The sequence below is a fragment of the Procambarus clarkii genome, chromosome 70 (assembly GCF_040958095.1).
Source record: "Procambarus clarkii isolate CNS0578487 chromosome 70, FALCON_Pclarkii_2.0, whole genome shotgun sequence".
NCBI classification, from domain to species: Eukaryota; Metazoa; Arthropoda; class Malacostraca; order Decapoda; family Cambaridae; genus Procambarus; species Procambarus clarkii.
Window position 1 is genome coordinate 17,325,655 of NC_091219.1, and position 18,255 is coordinate 17,343,909.

Sequence of the window (18,255 nt, forward strand, 5' to 3'; positions counted from 1 at the left end):
AGCAGCAACACTACCTCTGGTGGTCAAGGTGTAGAGAGCTCCAGCAGCAACACTACCACTGGTGGTCAAGGTGTAGAGAGCTCCAGCAGCAACACTACCTCTGGGGGTCAAGGTGTAGAGAGCTCCAGCAGCAACACTACCTCAGGTGGTCAAGGTGTAGAGAGCTCCAGCAGCAACACTACCTCTGGGGGTCAAGGTGTAGAAGGAACACCATTATGGGGAGAACCTTACTAATAACTTGGTCATTCGTAACTTGGTCGTAACTTACTAGGAGTTAGGTTAGTGATGGGGATGAAGTAGACAGGTTGGTGGGGTGATACAAGTGGCAACATAGTTTTACAAGTGGATACCTGGTGGATGGAGTTCTGGGAGTTGGGCTACTAGTTCGTCTCCTCCACCACCAGCCCCGGCCCTGACTCTTTTCTGAGGGTTTCAGGGGCTCCAGGGTTACTTCTTCAGTGTTGTGTCTAGTCTCCACTACAGTGTAAACCTGTGTGTGCTCGTGTTGATGTCTTGGACAGTTTTTGGAGCTTTAGCTAAATTGTTTTAATTCTATGTGCTTTAGTGCTTCTTAACTCTTTTCAACATTATTTATCTTAAATAATCGTTTACATTTGTCATTCATCCCACATTTAAATGGAAAAGTTAAACGTATCATTTCTTAATATTCAGTAATATTCTTAATTATTAATTAAGAATTAATTATATTAATATTCTTAATATTCATTTATTAATATTTCGTGTGGTTAATTCTAGTTCCGATGCTACAGCTATTGTTTAGGTAATACTTAATAGTAATTATGTAAACAATCGTACATTTACTGACGTAATTGACAATTAGATAGAAATTGGTACTATTGACTTTGGACAAACCGGAAAAGGTTTTGTATTTGTTGCTATTACAACCTAACCAGACCATCATAGGCCTAATGTAAACCTAAGCATCCTTGAACGTTTGTGTGGAGGGTTCACCATGCAGGTGGAACGTTTGTGTGGAGGGTCCACCATGCAGGTGGAACGGTTGTGTGGAGGGTCCACCATGCAGGTGGAACGTTTGTGTGGAGGGTTCACCATGCAGGTGGAACGTTTGTGTGGAGGGTCCACCATGCAGGTGGAACGGTTGTGTGGAGGGTCCACCATGCAGGTGGAACGGTTGTGTGGAGGGTCCACCATGCAGGTGGAACGTTTGTGTGGAGGGTTCACCATGCAGGTGGAACGTTTGTGTGGAGGGTTCACCATGCAGGTGGAACGTTTGTGTGGAGGGTTCACCATGCAGGTGGAACGTTTGTGTGGAGGGTTCACCATGCAGGTGGAACGTTTGTGTAGAGGGTTCACCATGCAGGTGGAACGTTTGTGTGGAGGGTCCACCATGCAGGTGGAACGTTTGTGTGGAGGGTCCACCATGCAGGTGGAACGTTTGTGTGGAGGGTCCACCATGCAGGTGGAACGTTTGTGTGGAGGGTTCACCATGCAGGTGGAACGTTTGTGTGGAGGGTCCACCATGCAGGTGGAACGTTTGTGTGGAGGGTCCACCATGCAGGTGGAACGTTTGTGTGGAGGGTCCACCATGCAGGAGGAACGTTTGTGTGGAGGGTCCACCATGCAGGTGGAACGTTTGTGTGGAGGGTCCACCATGCAGGTGGAACGTTTGTGTGGAGGGTCCACCATGCAGGTGGAACGTTTGTGTGGAGGGTCCACCATGCAGGTGGAACGTTTGTGTGGAGGGTCCACCATGCAGGTGGAACGTTTGTGTGGAGGGTCCACCATGCAGGTGGAACGTTTGTGTGGAGGGTCCACCATGCAGGTGGAACGTTTGTGTGGAGGGTCCACCATGCAGGTGGAACGTTTGTGTGGAGGGTCCACCATGCAGGTGGAACGTTTGTGTGGAGGGTCCACCATGCAGGTGGAACGTTTGTGTGGACGGGTCCACCATGCAGGTGGAACGTTTGTGTGGACGGGTCCACCATGCAGGTGGAACGTTTGTGTGGACGGTCCACCATGCAGGTGGAACGTTTGTGTGGAGGGTCCACCATGCAGGTGGAACGTTTGTGTGGAGGGTCCACCATGCAGGTGGAACGTTTGTGTGGAGGGTCCACCATGCAGGTGGAACGGTTGTGTGGAGGGTCCACCATGCAGGTGGAACGTTTGTGTGGAGGGTCCACCATGCAGGTGGAACGTTTGTGTGGAGGGTTCACCATGCAGGTGGAACGGTTGTGTGGAGGGTCCACCATGCAGGTGGAACGGTTGTGTGGAGGGTCCACCATGCAGGTGGAACGTTTGTGTGGAGGGTCCACCATGCAGGTGGAACGTTTGTGTGGAGGGTTCACCATGCAGGTGGAACGGTTGTGTGGAGGGTCCACCATGCAGGTGGAACGTTTGTGTGGAGGGTCCACCATGCAGGTGGAACGTTTGTGTGGAGGGTTCACCATGCAGGTGGAACGTTTGTGTGGAGGGTCCACCATGCAGGTGGAACGTTTGTGTGGAGGGTTCACCATGCAGGTGGAACGGTTGTGTGGAGGGTCCACCATGCAGGTGGAACGGTTGTGTGGAGGGTCCACCATGCAGGTGGAACGGTTGTGTGGAGGGTCCACCATGCAGGTGGAACGTTTGTGTGGAGGGTCCACCATGCAGGTGGAACGTTTGTGTGGAGGGTTCACCATGCAGGTGGAACGGTTGTGTGGAGGGTCCACCATGCAGGTGGAACGTTTGTGTGGAGGGTCCACCATGCAGGTGGAACGTTTGTGTGGAGGGTCCACCATGCAGGTGGAACGTTTGTGTGGAGGGTCCACCATGCAGGTGGAACGTTTGTGTGGAGGGTCCACCATGCAGGTGGAACGTTTGTGTGGAGGGTCCACCATGCAGGTGGAACGGTTGTGTGGAGGGTCCACCATGCAGGTGGAACGCCCGACAACTCACCAGCTGCAGAGGAAGATGATTCGTATAAATTGAGTATTCAGTTTCAAAATTATATATAATAAGTTATTATATTACCTAGCAACAGCTAGGATGACGCGCGGGGGGGGGGAGTGTGTAGTGTGAGTAGCGTCACGGGTCATTCACTAGTGTTGCGGGGGAGTGTGTAGTGTGAGTAGCGTCACGGGTCATTCACTAGTGTTGTGGGGGAGTGTGTAGTGTGAGTAGCGTCACGGGTCATTCACTAGTGTTGTGGGGGAGTGTGTAGTGTGAGTAGCGTCACGGGTCATTCACTAGTGTTGTGGGAGAGTGTGTAGTGTGAGTAGCGTCACGGGTCATTCACTAGTGTTGTGGGGGAGTGTGTAGTGTGAGTAGCGTCACGGGTCATTCAGTAGTGTTGTGGGGGAGTGTGTAGTGTGAGTAGCGTCACGGGTCATTCAGTAGTGTTGCGGGGGAGTGTGTAGTGTGAGTAGCGTCACGGGTCATTCACTAGTGTTGCGGGGGAGTGTGTAGTGTGAGTAGCGTCACGGGTCATTCACTAGTGTTGTGGGGGAGTGTGTAGTGTGAGTAGCGTCACGGGTCATTCACTAGTGTTGTGGGGGAGTGTGTAGTGTGAGTAGCGTCACGGGTCATTCACTAGTGTTGTGGGGGAGTGTGTAGTGTGAGTAGCGTCACGGGTCATTCACTAGTGTTGTGGGAGAGTGTGTAGTGTGAGTAGCGTCACGGGTCATTCACTAATGTTGTGGGGGAGTGTGTAGTGTGAGTAGCGTCACGGGTCATTCACTAGTGTTGTGGGGGAGTGTGTAGTGTGAGTAGCGTCACGGGTCATTCACTAGTGTTGTGGGAGAGTGTGTAGTGTGAGTAGCGTCACGGGTCATTCACTAGTGTTGCGGGGGAGTGTGTAGTGTGAGTAGCGTCACGGGTCATTCACTAGTGTTGTGGGGGAGTGTGTAGTGTGAGTAGCGTCACGGGTCATTCACTAGTGTTGTGGGAGAGTGTGTAGTGTGAGTAGCGTCACGGGTCATTCACTAGTGTTGTGGGGGAGTGTGTAGTGTGAGTAGCGTCACGGGTCATTCACTAGTGTTGCGGGGGAGTGTGTAGTGTGAGTAGCGTCACGGGTCATTCACTAGTGTTGTGGGGGAGTGTGTAGTGTGAGTAGCGTCACGGGTCATTCAGTAGTGTTGCGGGGGAGTGTGTAGTGTGAGTACGTACGTCAGTACGTCAGTGTATCACCAGGGATTACGTCACCTGGTGAGGTGTCCGGCTGCGTCATTTAGTTCCTCAGATCTGCTAGTAATTGCCCCCTCCCTCTTTGGGGGGGGGGGGCATTTAGTAATTATAAATATGACTGGTACGGTTAGGTTGTTATATTTGTTCAGATACTTGATGTGTGCATGATGATATTTGATGATGTATTATGATAGTTGATTGCTCCATGATGTATTTATCTAGTTGTATTCACCTAGATGTGTTTGCGGGGGTTGAGCTTTGCTCTTTCGGCCTGCCTCTCAACTGTCAATCAATGTGCACCCTTGGGGGGGGGGGGGTTCCTTCCTGCTCCCGTTGCTGCTTGGCATTCTTAAACCATGGGTCATTCCGTCATTCATTTATCTCTTATTCATTGAGTTATCCATTTCCAGCCCTTGTGTATCTCCGTTTGACTCGGTCCATCATTTCTTGGACTGTTTCACTCCTAAATTCTGCCTCCCCCAAAGACTATTCCCCCAGATACTCTTAATTATTCTATAGCCGTTCCCCTTTCTGTTGTCTTTCTGTTCCAAGTGTCTTCCGTCCGTTCGTTATTGTGTTGCTTTCAGTTGTATCATTTAGTCCAACTTGTTGGACCATTTAGTCCAAGACCAGGACACAATGGTGGCTGCCGCCTCCTTGTCGGACTTCATGCATCAAGTTTTCAATGTTCTTAGCGTGGATGATGACCTGATCCACCAGGCTGTGTATCGGACCCCTCGGGGTCTTGCTTTATATGTTGTGTTAGTTCCTTAACGTATCTTCCAGTCATTGTGGGCCACATCATTAAGGGTTTAGAGAGGGTGCTACGTAGATAACTTCCCAGCTGTATGGATCACAACCAACTATCCAGATCTACGCGGGTTTACAGCAGGAAGATCTTGTCTTTCACAATTACTACGACGAATTTGTCTTTGGAAGAAGACCGAAATGCTGACGTGAGTTGTGCTATAGCATTTGGCAAGTGTCATAGGCACAATTAGAGAGAACTGTATAAACATCAGAGGTCCACGGTTGTTCAACACCCTCCAAGCGAGCATAAGAAATATTGCCGGAACAACAGTGGACATCTTCAAGAGGAAAGTACATAGTTTCCTCCAAGGAGTGCCGGATCAACCGGGCTGTGGTGGATATGTGGGCCTGCGGGCCGCTCCAAGCAACAGCCTGGTGGACCAAACTCTCACAAGTCAAGCCTGGCCTCGGGCCGGGCTTGGGGAGTAGAAGAACTCCCAGAACCCCATCAACCAGGTATCAACCAGGTATCTAGTGTGACTGCCCAGTAAGAGCCGGTAAAATGAAAGCAAAGGGACTAATAATAGGTAAAGCTCGGCTGTAGGCTTCAGTTTAAAGACAAATGGTAATGGGTCCTCGCACCCGTAGTTTTCCTTATCCTTAATGAATTCACACAGGAATACAACCCACAGTTTCCTGTCCTCCTCTGCACATGACACTAAAATACGTCTGGCAATTGCCACGGTGTAAGACGTCCCAAAACTGCAGATATCAACAAAGTTTGTCAGTAGAGAGCAGAAAACAGTGTGACGTTGTGCACTGATGAATTCCAAGTACATCGGCATGGTCAATACTTAAATCTTAAAAGTAGTCAAGTAATATTGCCATACAAGGCGGCGACCAAGCTAGAGATGTAGGAATATTAATATCAGAAGACTCGCCTTTAAACGTACAGAAGAGAACAAACAGCAAGAGCCAGGACAAGGATAAGGTGTAATACTTACACCTTATATTATACTTAGTATACTCTACTATAAATAGTATACTTCCATCGAGTATAAGGAAGATATTCACAGGAAGGAGAGGTACACCCGTGACTGTCACAGCTCCCCCCAAATATGCCACGTCAATGCAGGCAAGATAGCAGAGCTTGAGAATAGAGAGCTCTTTGTACCGCTCGCATAGGATCAGTCAAACACTAAATACCGGGTCCCTTGAAAGCATACAATTTGTACTCCTGGGAATGGACGCGAGAGCGAGAGAACTCGTATACAAGTGGAAAACTACAGGTCAGGTCAGGCCACAAACTCGCACAATAAAATATGATGGGAAATGTAAAATAAATGAATTGTCGGAGCACCAGTAGGCGTGGTCAGAGACCGGGCCGCGGGGTTATTGATCCTGGGAATCAGCGCATGGTAACCATAGACACGAATAAAGAACACATGATCAGCATCAGAGGTCGACGACTCAACCGCGAGCCGCTGAATGTAAGACATATCTCTGTAACAACGGTAGACGTTTTCCTGAGAAGTGAAGACGTTGCCTGATCAGCCAGGCTGTGAGACCCGTCCTATCCAGTTGTCGCATCACACCAATGATGCACCAAATTGCCCGAACCTAACCGAATTTATCCTAACTGTTGAACCAACTTACGGAAGAACACCAAACCGGGTTGTTCACGAGCCGCGACGTACATCATATTTTGTACGTTGACGATTTTGACGTGAAAATTCGATATATTATTAGCGAGGAGAAGCTGGGCTGTGTGGGCCTCGAGCTACAAGGACAGTCTCAGACACCAGGATGGCTGGCCTTCCCTGTTCCCCCCATCCTGACAGACATATTGGGATTGGGATGTCACAATCGACTTGAGAATGGTCCAGGACGGACCGAAACGTCGTCGTCCCTTCACCTTCTAGTGTGTGGTCTGGTCAACATATAGGGATCCTCCACCTGGCTCTGATCATAGATTTGCTTATACCCCCCCACCCCCCCGTCATCCCTTAATCCGTCCCATGTTGAAAATAGATGGGAGACTAACAGGTGTTTCCACAGTTTAGCTGGAGGACGTGTAAACACCAGTGAGTCAGTGCTCCATGACTACTCCCACCACACCTCCCGCGCTGCCTCACTCCCACAAACGTTACTACGGGGGATTCCCTCATCCCTGGCTGCGAGGCCTGGCTCCCGCCGCTGTCATGATGACAGTGTGTGGGTGTGGTGTCACGCTGCTCTTGTGGTGTCACGCTGCTCTTGTGGTGGTGGGTGTCACGTGGTGCAGGCGGCGACCACCATTCCCAGAAACTGTGGTTGTGACTAGTGCATGTGCTCACGCCTTGTTCCTGTGAGTCACTGTCCTCCTGGTTAGTGTCCCGTTATGGTGGTGCCGGGTGTGGTGGTGGTGCCGGGGGTGGTGGTGGTCGGTGGTGCTGGGTGTGGTGGTGCCGGGTGTGGTGGTGCTGGGTGTGGTGGTGCCGGGTGTGGTGGTGCCGGGTGTGGTGGTGCCCATAACTAGGGGACATATACAGTAAGAATATATTAACAGTGAACCAGTGATGTGTGTGTACCTGGGGTCAGAGGTGGGCGGGTGTGAGGTCCTCGGCCCTACCATGAACCTTGAAGTTACCTTGACGTGTTTCCGGGGCTCAGCGTCCCCGCGGTCCGGTCCTCGACCAGGCCTCATTGCTGGACTGGGCAACCAGGCTGCTGGACGCGGCTGCTCGCAGCTTTACGTATGAATCACAGACTGGTTGATCAGGTATCCTTTGGAGGTTCTTATCCAGTTCTCTCTTGAACACTGTGAGGGGTCGGCCAGTTATATCCCTTATGTGTAGTGGAAGCGTGTTGAACAGTCTCGGGCCTCTGATGTTGATAGTTCTCTCTCAGAGTACCTGTTGCACCTCTGCTTTTCAACGGGGGTATTCTGCATATCCTGCCATGCCTCCTGGTCTCATGTGATGCTATTTCTGTGTGCAGGTTTGGGACCAGCCCCTCTACTATTTTCCACGTGTAAATTATTATATATCTCTCCCGCCTGCGCTCAAGGGAGTACAGATTTAGGCTCTTTAGTTGGTCCCAATAGTTTAGATGTTTTACTGAGTGGATTCTAGCAGTAAAGGATCTCTGCACGCTCTCCAGGTCAGCAATTTCTCCAGCTTTGAAAGGTGTTGTCATTGTGCAGCAGTACTCCACTCTAGAGAGCAATAGCGTCTTGAAGAGTATCATCATCGGTATAGCATCTCTGGTGTGAAAGGTTCTTGTTATCCAACCTGTCATTTTTCTTGCAGTTGTGACGGCTACTTTACTGTGTTCTTTGAAGGTCAGGTCTTCCGATATGGGAGGGACCCTGGCCATGGCCCTGGGGGGACCCACAGGTGGGGTCCTGGGCCCCCTGGTGCTCTACGCACAAGTCTGCCTGCACAAACCTCATCCATGGCGACTTAATTTCCATTTAATAAACCCGTTATGAGTTGCGTAGGTTATCCATAACAATAACATTGGGTCGTGAATGAGCTCGTAGCGTCTCCAAGCTCGTAAACTGTTTTAATATAAAGACGGCAGGATCGAGGAGTGATGCACAGGTGTGGGAAGTGTGTGACACGGGCGAGTGCTTGAGGTGATTGTGGCCCCCGGTGAGTGCACAGGTAGCCACCGCTGCACACCAACCTGCCCTCACCAGAGGCAGTAACCTCATCACAGTGATGAGTTGTGTCCACCACCATCACCACCATTATGGACACCGCTGGTAAGGGAGCAGCAGCCCAACACGTCAGGTATTTCCGCACCAAGCAACTCCGCCATATTTGGTGGGTTTTCCTGGAAACCTTTCCTGGTGTGTGTGGGGGGGGGAGTGTACAGTGGGAGGTGTGTGTGTGTGGGAGCGTACAGTGGGAGGTGTGTGTGTGGGGGGGGAGTGTACAGTGGGAGGTGTGTGTGTGGGGGGGGGAGTGTACAGTGGGAGGTGTGTGTGTGGGGGGAGCGTACAGTGGGAGGTGTGTGTGTGTGGGGGGGGGGAGTGTACAGTGGGAGGTGTGTGTGGGGGGGGGAGTGTACAGTGGGAGGTGTGTGTGTGTGGGAGCGTACAGTGGGAGGTGTGTGTGTGGGGGGGGAGTGTACAGTGGGAGGTGTGTGTGTGGGGGGGGAGTGTACAGTGGGAGGTGTGTGTGGGGGGGGAGTGTACAGTGGGAGGTGTGTGTGGGGGGGGAGTGTACAGTGGGAGGTGTGTGTGTGGGGGGGGGAGTGTACAGTGGGAGGTGTGTGTGGGGGGAGTGTACAGTGGGAGGTGTGTGTGTGTGGGGGGGAGTGTACAGTGGGATGTGTGTGTGGGGGGGAGTGTACAGTGGGAGGTGTGTGTGGGTGGGGGGAGTGTACAGTGGGATGTGTGTGTGTGTGGGTGGGGGGAGTGTACAGTGGGAGGTGTGTATGTGGGGGGGAGTGTACAGTGGGAGGTGTGTGTGTGGGGGAGTGTACAGTGGGAGGTGTGTGTGGGGGGGAGTGTACAGTGGGAGGTGTGTGTGGGGGGAGTGTACAGTGGGAGGTGTGTGTGGGGGGGGAGTGTACAGTGGGAGGTGTGTACAGTGGGAGGTGTGTGTGTGGGGGGGAGTGTACAGTGGGAGGTGTGTGTGTGGGGGGGAGTGTACAGTGGGAGGTGTGTGTGTGTTGGGGGAGTGTACAGTGGGAGGTGTGTACAGTGGGAGGTGTGTGGGGGGGGGAGTGTACAGTGGGAGGTGTGTGTGGGGGGAGTGTACAGTGGGAGGTGTGTGTGGGGGGGGGGAGTGTACAGTGGGAGGTGTGTGTGTGTGGGGGGGAGTGTACAGTGGGAGGTGTGTGTGTGGGGGGGAGTGTACAGTGGGAGGTGTGTGTGTGGGGGGAGTGTACAGTGGGAGGTGTGTGGGGGGGGAGTGTACAGTGGGAGGTGTGTGTGGGGGTGCGCGAGCGTGATAATGGGGCAGGAGCAAAGGTGGGCAGTGTGTGCATTCCATGTTTGGTGTTGGTGGGCGCTGAATGAGTGTGTAGAGTGGAGCAGCGTAGTAGCGTAGCGTACACACACGCACACCAACACACACACTCACAAACACACACACACACGCATACACGCGCACATTTCCATGCACCGGCACGCTCTCGCTTTCAAAAGTAGATATGAGAAGAGCAGTTTAGGTGAGGAGTGATTATACTGGAGTGGAGTGGGCTTGGAGGCGGGGTCCAGGAGCTGGGACCCGTTGGATACACTCATAGGTGAGCTGAGGCCGTGCTCTCTTGCGGGTCCGCGCGCGCGCTCTGCCACTCCTCCCTCATGTATTGAACGGTTACCTCCCCACACCCCCGGGCTCTGGGGCCCCCTCCCTCTCTACCCCCCTCTCTCTCCCTCCCTCCCCATCCGTCTTCCCCCACCAGTACCCCTTCCCCTCTCTCTCTTTCCCTCTCTTCCTACTCTCCTATTCTCTCCCGTCACCCCTCACCCCCCTTTCCTACCCCCCCCTCACTCTTCCTTCTTCTCCCTGCTGCTGCGTCCTCCTACTGTCCTCTTCCTCCCTTCTCTTCCTCTTTCTTCTTCCTGCCTTCTCTTCCTCTTCTTGGTTGTTCCTGTTCTTGGTTGTTCCTGTTCTGCTAATTGTTTAGTTTGGTGTGATATTTCCTGTCTGTTAACACGTCGCTTATAGCTACGGTCTTGTGCACTGGGAATTATGGGATCACTTTGGTCTGTGTGTGTGTACTCACCTAGTTGTGTTTGCGGGGGTTGAGCTCTGGCTCTTTGGTCCCGCGTCTCAACCGTCAATCAACTGGTGTACAGGTTCCTGAGCCTATTGGGCTCTATCATATCTTCACTTGAAACTGTGTATGGAGTCAGCCTCCACCACATCACTTCCTAATGCATTCCATTTGTCAACCACTCTGACACTAAAAAAGTGACTTCTAATATCTCTGACTCATTTGGGCACTCAGTTTCCACCTGTGTCCCCTAGTGCGTGTGCCCCTTTGGTGTGTGCCCCTTTGGTGTGTGCGTGCGCGCGTTACTATTTGTGCCTGCAGAATCGAGCTATTAGCTCTTGGACCCCGCCTTTCAAACCAATCTATATTTTCCTCTATTATGTGTACTATATGCATCACCCCTCTCTATCTCTCTCTTTCTCGCTCGGGGGGAGGTGGGTGTGGGGGGGGGTCGTCAATCGCAGATGACCTGTTCATTGCAATTCCTCTCCCAGCGGGTCAGCAGTCATCTCCCCCCCCCTCCTCCCTCTCCCAGAGTAAGAGGTGTTGTCACTCCCACGTCGTCAACATGTCCACCTCTTCGCGGCACCTACCGTCTCCCACGCTAAAAGATCATCAAAGATTTCATAATAAAATAATTCAACCCTCACAGGTTAAGACTCTGGAACATATACAATCAAACACTTTACAGCCGGTCGGCCGAGCGGACAGCACGCTGGACTTGTGATCCTGGGTTCGATCCCAGGCGCCGGCGAGAAACAATGGGCAGAGTTTCTTCACCCTATGCCCCTGTTACCTAGCAGTAAAATAGATACCTGGGTGTTAGTCAGCTGTCACGGGCTGCTTCTTGGGGGTGGAGGCCTGGTCGAGGACCGGGCCGCGGGGACACTAAAAAAAAAAAAAAAAAAAAAAAAAAAAAAAAAAAAAAAAAAAAGCCCCGAAATCATCTCAAGATAACGTCAAGATAACAGTATTCATAACTGGTCGTACACATACAACTGGGGACGTTCGCGTAAAAAGTGTGCACAAAAGTAATTACATAAGTACTGTAGCACAATAACAACATAGGCCATATACATTGTCATCATCATCAGAGTCAGAAAGTTAATCAGGAACAAGTTACATAACAACATCGTCTGGTTTAAAGCAGCCTAAATCAAACTTCCATTTTAGCCATAAAGTGAGTGACAATTTGCGAACCACCTGAAAGTTGATATATTGTTAAGACAAGCAAGCTTTAACACAGTAAGACGTATATTGGCACAATTTGTTGTCACAAAATTACTTTGGCGAGTCAGATTTAGGAGACGAACTAATATAAACTAATACTATGTATAGGTAGATATACACACACACACCTTGAGCATTCTGCAACAGCAGAGTCTGGGGCTTTTCCGCTCAAAATCACTCTAAACACACAGATCAAAATCACTCTAAACACACAGATCAAAATCACTCTAAACACACAGATGAAAATCACTCTAAACACACAGATCAATATCACTCTAAACACACAGATCAATATCACTCTAAACACACAGATCAAAATCACTCTAAACACACAGATCAATATCACTCTAAACACACAGATCAATATCACTCTAAACACACAGATCAATATCACCCTAAACACACAGCTCATACAGCAGCGAACTCACTTCGATTAGACTCAAAATGCCAGTCTAAACTTAGACTCAGTAAAGAACAATAAACTTACCAAGGTCATCACTGTGTTAGGTCTCATAGTTCACATCCACACAAACACTGACTCATAAATATCTACTTTCCACCAGGTATCAACATGAGGAAATTCACTCATAATGAGGTTTGTTAAATAATAATATAAAAATATCTAGCGTGGCAAGACATACATTTCTACTAAGCAATTCTTAAAAAAAAAAAAAAAGTTTGGTGTTCAATTTTGTCAAAAGCTTTGGAACCATTCAGAGCGAGCGAGCCGGAGCCACAGCTAGCATGGGTGAGTGAGATTGACAATGGTGAGTGAGCGAGCGAGAGACAGCCAGAGAGAGAGCGAGAGCCAACCAGAGAGAGAGCGAGAGCCAGAGAGCAAGAGCGAGAGCGAGCTACTAAGTGTGGGAGAGGGAGAGTGTATGGAGAAGGAGAGTATGGTTGAGGGAGAGAATGTGTAAGAGCAAGCCAGAGTGAGGGGAGAGGTGGAGGAGAGCGCACGAAGGACCAGTGGAGTTGCACCAAAGCGTTTCCGTCACCACCAAACCACAACCCGTTTAATAACTATCCAGTTTTAAGTGCAAATTGAAAGTCAGAGAGGTTTAGACCTCCAGCTAGAAAATCACTCGCGTATATAATCAAATACCTTGTTTAATAGTGTGTGTGTATGGCAATATAGCTATAGTTAAGGGAGCACATAGAAGCTGAACAGTTCATTGGTATGGGGACGTAGGTTACATTCTATATTTAAAGTTGTCAAGAGTATATGTTAAATGGTAATCATAACTTTTTGTTTAGCTTTCTTACAGCTTTCTCAACCATTACAGGTGTTTAGGATTGGGGGCAAGGCGTGCAGGTGTCACATACAGCTATAGTAAAATTAGTTTGTTATAGAACACTTGTGCAATATTTGTTTAATAAATGACATATTATGGCGCCCACAGGAATTATAAAATGCTAAAATAGTCTTACTGAAACTAAAAATACTGTTCCTAGACAATTTGTTTGATAATGATATTTTCCTCCATTGATTTGCAACATTGATTGACTCCTTGATATTCATAAATGTTGTAAATGTAAAAATATTTACATTACCATTCAGTATTAGATTATGCATTATAATATACAACATAAAGTTTGAATACACAGACAAAAACGTGTGCATTAAAATGTGAATGACTGACTAGTTACAGATGATAAAATATAACATGTGTTCATGAGATTATCTGAACACAGTGACGTATAATGTTTAGTATAGTGGTGATGCTCGTCTCAAATTGAATTGTCTTGTCAAGTTTTCTTTTAATGTTTCACAATATGCAGGTCGGCTTTCAGTCCCCCACCGTCCTGGGGCTAGATTCACGAAGCAGTTGTTACGCAAGCACTTACGAACCTGTACATTTTTACTCAATCTTTGGCGGCTTTGTTTCCAATTAGTAAACAGTTAATGAGCTCCGAAGCACCGAGAGGCTATTTATAACAATAACAACAGTTGAATGGGAAGTTTTCATGCTTGTAAACTGTTTAATAAATGTAACCAAAGACGTCAAAGATTGAGGAAAGATGTACACGTTCGTAAGTGCTTGCGTAACTGCTTTCGTGAATGTGGCCTCTGGTGGTTAAACTCCATTGCTTCCCCTCAATTATCCTCATATCTCTTGCAAGTTCTGCATAGTCGTAATGGTTTAGTGCTTTCTCCTCAATATTTCCTTGCCTCAAAATATGAGGCATAAGGAGCAAAAAATCAATCAAAATACAATGCGCTTTTCTGGACTAAGAGTGAGACGTGACTGTCACCTGGAAGTGTTGCCGACCCACATCACTAACCCGAGAAGAGCGCACTAATATGGGTGAGAGTGTGGAGGTAAAGTTGGGGGGTGTGTAATACAGGGAGTGTGCTGGTGGTGGTGGAGGGTTTTGTAGGTGGTAATGTGGTCCAGCCCTGCAGAGCTGATCTGGGCATTGTTTAAACGTGCGCGCGTTGCTCATACATTGTCCTCCAGTGTCCTCGCTTGTCCCCCCCCCCCCCCTGTGTTGTTTGGCTTTGTTTTTCTTCACTTTTCTCATCCACAAAAGCCTGTTGTATAAGGTGGAGAGAGAAACTGGAATAATTGGGAAGGCGCCGAATCAGTCAAGGGAGTATCTGACGGTAAAAAACAAAGGGTCATAGTCGGAGGTGTTGAATAGAGACGTGAAGAGGGGGTTCCCAGGTGCTCTGTGCTAGGATCGTAACTCTCCTTAATCTGTGTGAATGTACTACCTCTCCCAGAGGCATTCACACGTGCGTGAGCACCGTAAGAAGCGTGGCTCACGCATGTCAATGTTTCCAAACTGTGCAGAACTAATAAGGAATGTAGTAGACAGTGTTATTGTCCAGGAGCCAGTCGTGGTCCCCAGTCCGGGCTTGGGGAGTTGACCAACTCTCAGGAGCCACATCCACGTATACTCAACGATTGGATGAATTTAAAAACTTATAGAAAAAAAGGCTGTTAAAACTTAAAAAACTTCATTTTCAACAAGGGATTGTTAACGAAGACTACCTATTATTGGTTCCTGGGATTAAGGTCTCCGCGGCCCGGTCTTTGAGCAGGCCATCCTGGTTCACACAGCTGCCTCCAAGAAGAGGAGGGAGATAGGCGATCAAGAGGAGTCTCGCCTAACTCAAGACTGAGAGGAAATTACCTTGATAATTATTATTAACACAAAGTGCTTTCTCTTCTTGTGGTGTTTGTGATTTTTCTTCTCCTAGACCTCCTCGTATAGTGAAATATTATCCATACAACAAATCTTTGCTCTATGCATAATTTAGATTTATAATTATTATCAGTTACTTTCCTTTTAAATTAAGGTTATCAAGTTCTTAAACAGTTAACTTTGGTCACAAATAATTACTACTATTACTACTGTTATTTTACGATGTATGGGATTATTAATAGTCTGTACTCTGCACCAGCCTGTACTCTATACCAGCCTGTACTCTGCACCAGCCTGTACTCTGCACCAGCCTGTACTCTACACCAGCCTGTACTCTACACCAGCCTGTACTCTGCACCAGCCTGTACTCTACACCAGCCTGTACTCTACACCAGCCTGTACTCATTACCGCCAGTCGTTATTACAACTCTACGCACAGTTTTCATATAACACGCTGCACATACAGCGAGATATAACGGCCAGGACATATAGAGCTTTGTGAAGTGCACAGGAAGACCTAGGGGGCCCCCTAGGTCTTCCTGGAAGCGGGTGTGCAGGTTCCAGGAGGATGTTTCGGTCAGTCATGACTGTGGGGGTCGGCGGGAAGGGGGTGAGGAGGGGGAGAGGGCCCCGTGTCCCCACCCCAGCACTGACACACCTCCACTCACCCAGTTGGGGCGCCATGTGTGTAAAACCTATTAAACATTTTGTGAGGATATTTACAAGAAGTTATTGAGTGAGACTGCTCTCAGTTACGTGTGGTGGCGTGTCTCGTTAGTTCAAGTGAGCTGCTGCTGCTGCTGTTTTGCATTTTCAGCTACACGGAGCAGAAAGTTCCAAGTAGCAGAGGCTATGGTGTGCCCCCAGTGGACTTACCTGGCCACCAGGGGAGGGGGTTGTGTGTGACTTGAAATTGAGCTGTTAGAGTGCCCGCTAGGAGTCTGACGTGCACTAAGTCTCCACACTACCCAGCCACTTTGGCTGGACGGTAGAGCCACGGTCTCGCTTCATGCAGGTCGGCGTTCAGTCCCCGACCATCCAAGTAGTTGGATACCATTCCTTCCCCTCGTCCCATCCCAAATCCTTATCCTGACCCCTTCCAAGTACTTTAAAGTCGTAATGGCTTGGCGCTTTCCCCTGATAATTAACATTAAAAAGTAAAGTCTCCAGACTGGCATAGGAACCTTTAAACGGTAAGGTGTCTACGGCAGTACAAGAAAATTCGCACATGTGGAGTGTTGGTAGTATTATGGTAAATGATTGGTAGTACTGTGGTGAGTGTTACGGAGTGTGGTTGGTGGGGGTGGTGGTGGTGGTGTGATGTTGGTGGTGGTGGTGTGATATTGGTGGGTATGTGTGTGTGTGTGTGTGTGTGTGTGTGTGTGTGTGTGTGTGTGTGTGTGTGTGAGAGGGAGGTGGGGGGGGGGTGTTCATGGAGGCAAGTGTAATGGACAAGGCGTTGAAGGCGGAAGGCCGTGTGGGGGAGAGGCCTCTAGGCCGCGTGAGTGTACACACCTAGTTGTGCTTGCGTGGGTTGAGTTTTGAATCTTTGGTCCCGCCTCTCAACTGTCAATCAACTGGTGTACAGGTTCTGGAGCCTATTGGGCTCTATCATATCTACATTTGAAACTGTGTATGGAGTCAGCCTCCACCACATCACTGCCTAATGCATTCCATTTGTTACCTATTCTGACACTGAAAGAGCCTAATGTCTCTGTGGCTCATTTGGGAACTAAGTTTCCATCTGTGTCCCCTTGTTCGTGTTCCACCCGAGCTAAATAGTTTGTCTTTGTCCACCCTGTCAATTTCCCTGAGAATTTCGTAGGTGGTAATGATGCCTCCTCTTACTCTTCTGTTTTCCAGGGACGTGAGGTTTAGCTCCCGTAGCTCATACCTTTCAGTTCTGGGACTAGTCTGGTTGCATACCTCTGAATCTTCTCTAACTTTGTATTGTGTTTAACTAGATATGGAGCTGCATACTCCAGGATTGGTTTGACATGTAGAACGAACGATTCAGGACAGGTCCTGAACGATTCCTGGCACAAGTTTCTAAAGACAGAGATTTATGTTGGCAAATCTAGCATATTCCGCTGATGATATCCTTTTTATGTGGGCTTCTGGGGGAATGATGTCGATGTGATATCAACCCCTAGATCCTTGTCTAGTTGACTCTTGTAGGATTTCACCTCCCAGATAGTACCTTGTTCAGCCTCCTGCTACCTTCGCCTAATTTCATTACTTGACACTTTCTTGAGTTAAACTTTAGTAGTTATTTTCTAGGCCATTCCTCCAGTTTGTCCAGGGCGTCCTGTAGTATCTATCTACATCTGACAGCTGAGTGGACAGCGCTTCGGATTCGTTTTCCTTAGGTTCCGGGTTCGATCCTCGGTGGAGGCAGAGACAAATAGGCAAAATATTTCTTTCATCCTGATGCCCCTGTTCACCTGTCAGTAAGGAGGTACCTTGTAGTTAAACAGCTGCTATGGGCTGCTTCCTGGGGATGTGTAACAAAAAGGAGGCCTGGTCGAGGACCGGGCTGCGGGGACACTAAGCCACGAAACCATCTCAAGATAACCTCAAGAGAAGATCTGTCTTGATTCTTCTCATAATATTTGGATCATCAGTAAACATTGAGATGAATGAGTCTATATCCTCTGGAAGATCGTTTACATATATCAGAAACAGGATGGGTCTAAGTACAGAGCCCTGTGGGACTCCAATGGTGACCTCTAGCCACTCTGTCTTTCCTCTCACAGTTTTGCTGTTGTTGTTAGATTCAGCTACTGGGAACAAAATGTTCCAAGTAGCACGGGCTATGGTGAGCCCGTAGTGGACTTACCTGGCACAGGAGCGGGGCTGTAACTGGAGTTCCTCGCTGTTTCCTGTTGCTTAGATACTGCCTTATCGACTGGAGCACCTTACCTCTTACTCCTGCCTGTTTCTGCATCTGTTGTAACAGCCTTTTATGGGGTACTGTGTCAAAGGCTTTCTAACAGTGTTGGAGGGACTGTCGGCCGTGTGAGCCAGTGGGGGAGAGTGAGGGAGGGAGAGAGAGTAGAGGAAAGGGAGAGCGTCAGCACTGTGGTGGTGGGTGAGCGAGCAGAGGGCTGCGTCCAGCCTGGTGGAGAAAGCAGAGAAATGTGAGGCAAGAAAATCCAGACGAGAGAGGAATCAGCAATGAGAGGGGGAGATTGGGGGGAGGGTTTTGGGGGGTGAGTCGGGGGGGTGGGGTTGGGAGGGGAGAGAGAAGCAGTGTACTACGAC

The 18,255-nt window shown here is 49.1% G+C and overlaps 1 protein-coding gene across 4 annotated transcripts in view; it reads left to right on the forward strand.

Moving 5' to 3' along the window:
• Positions 1-18,255, forward strand: part of LOC123750434 (serine/threonine-protein phosphatase 4 regulatory subunit 1) — a 365,399-nt gene that overhangs the window by 215,959 nt on the left and 131,185 nt on the right. The gene's annotated exons all lie outside the window — the stretch shown is intronic.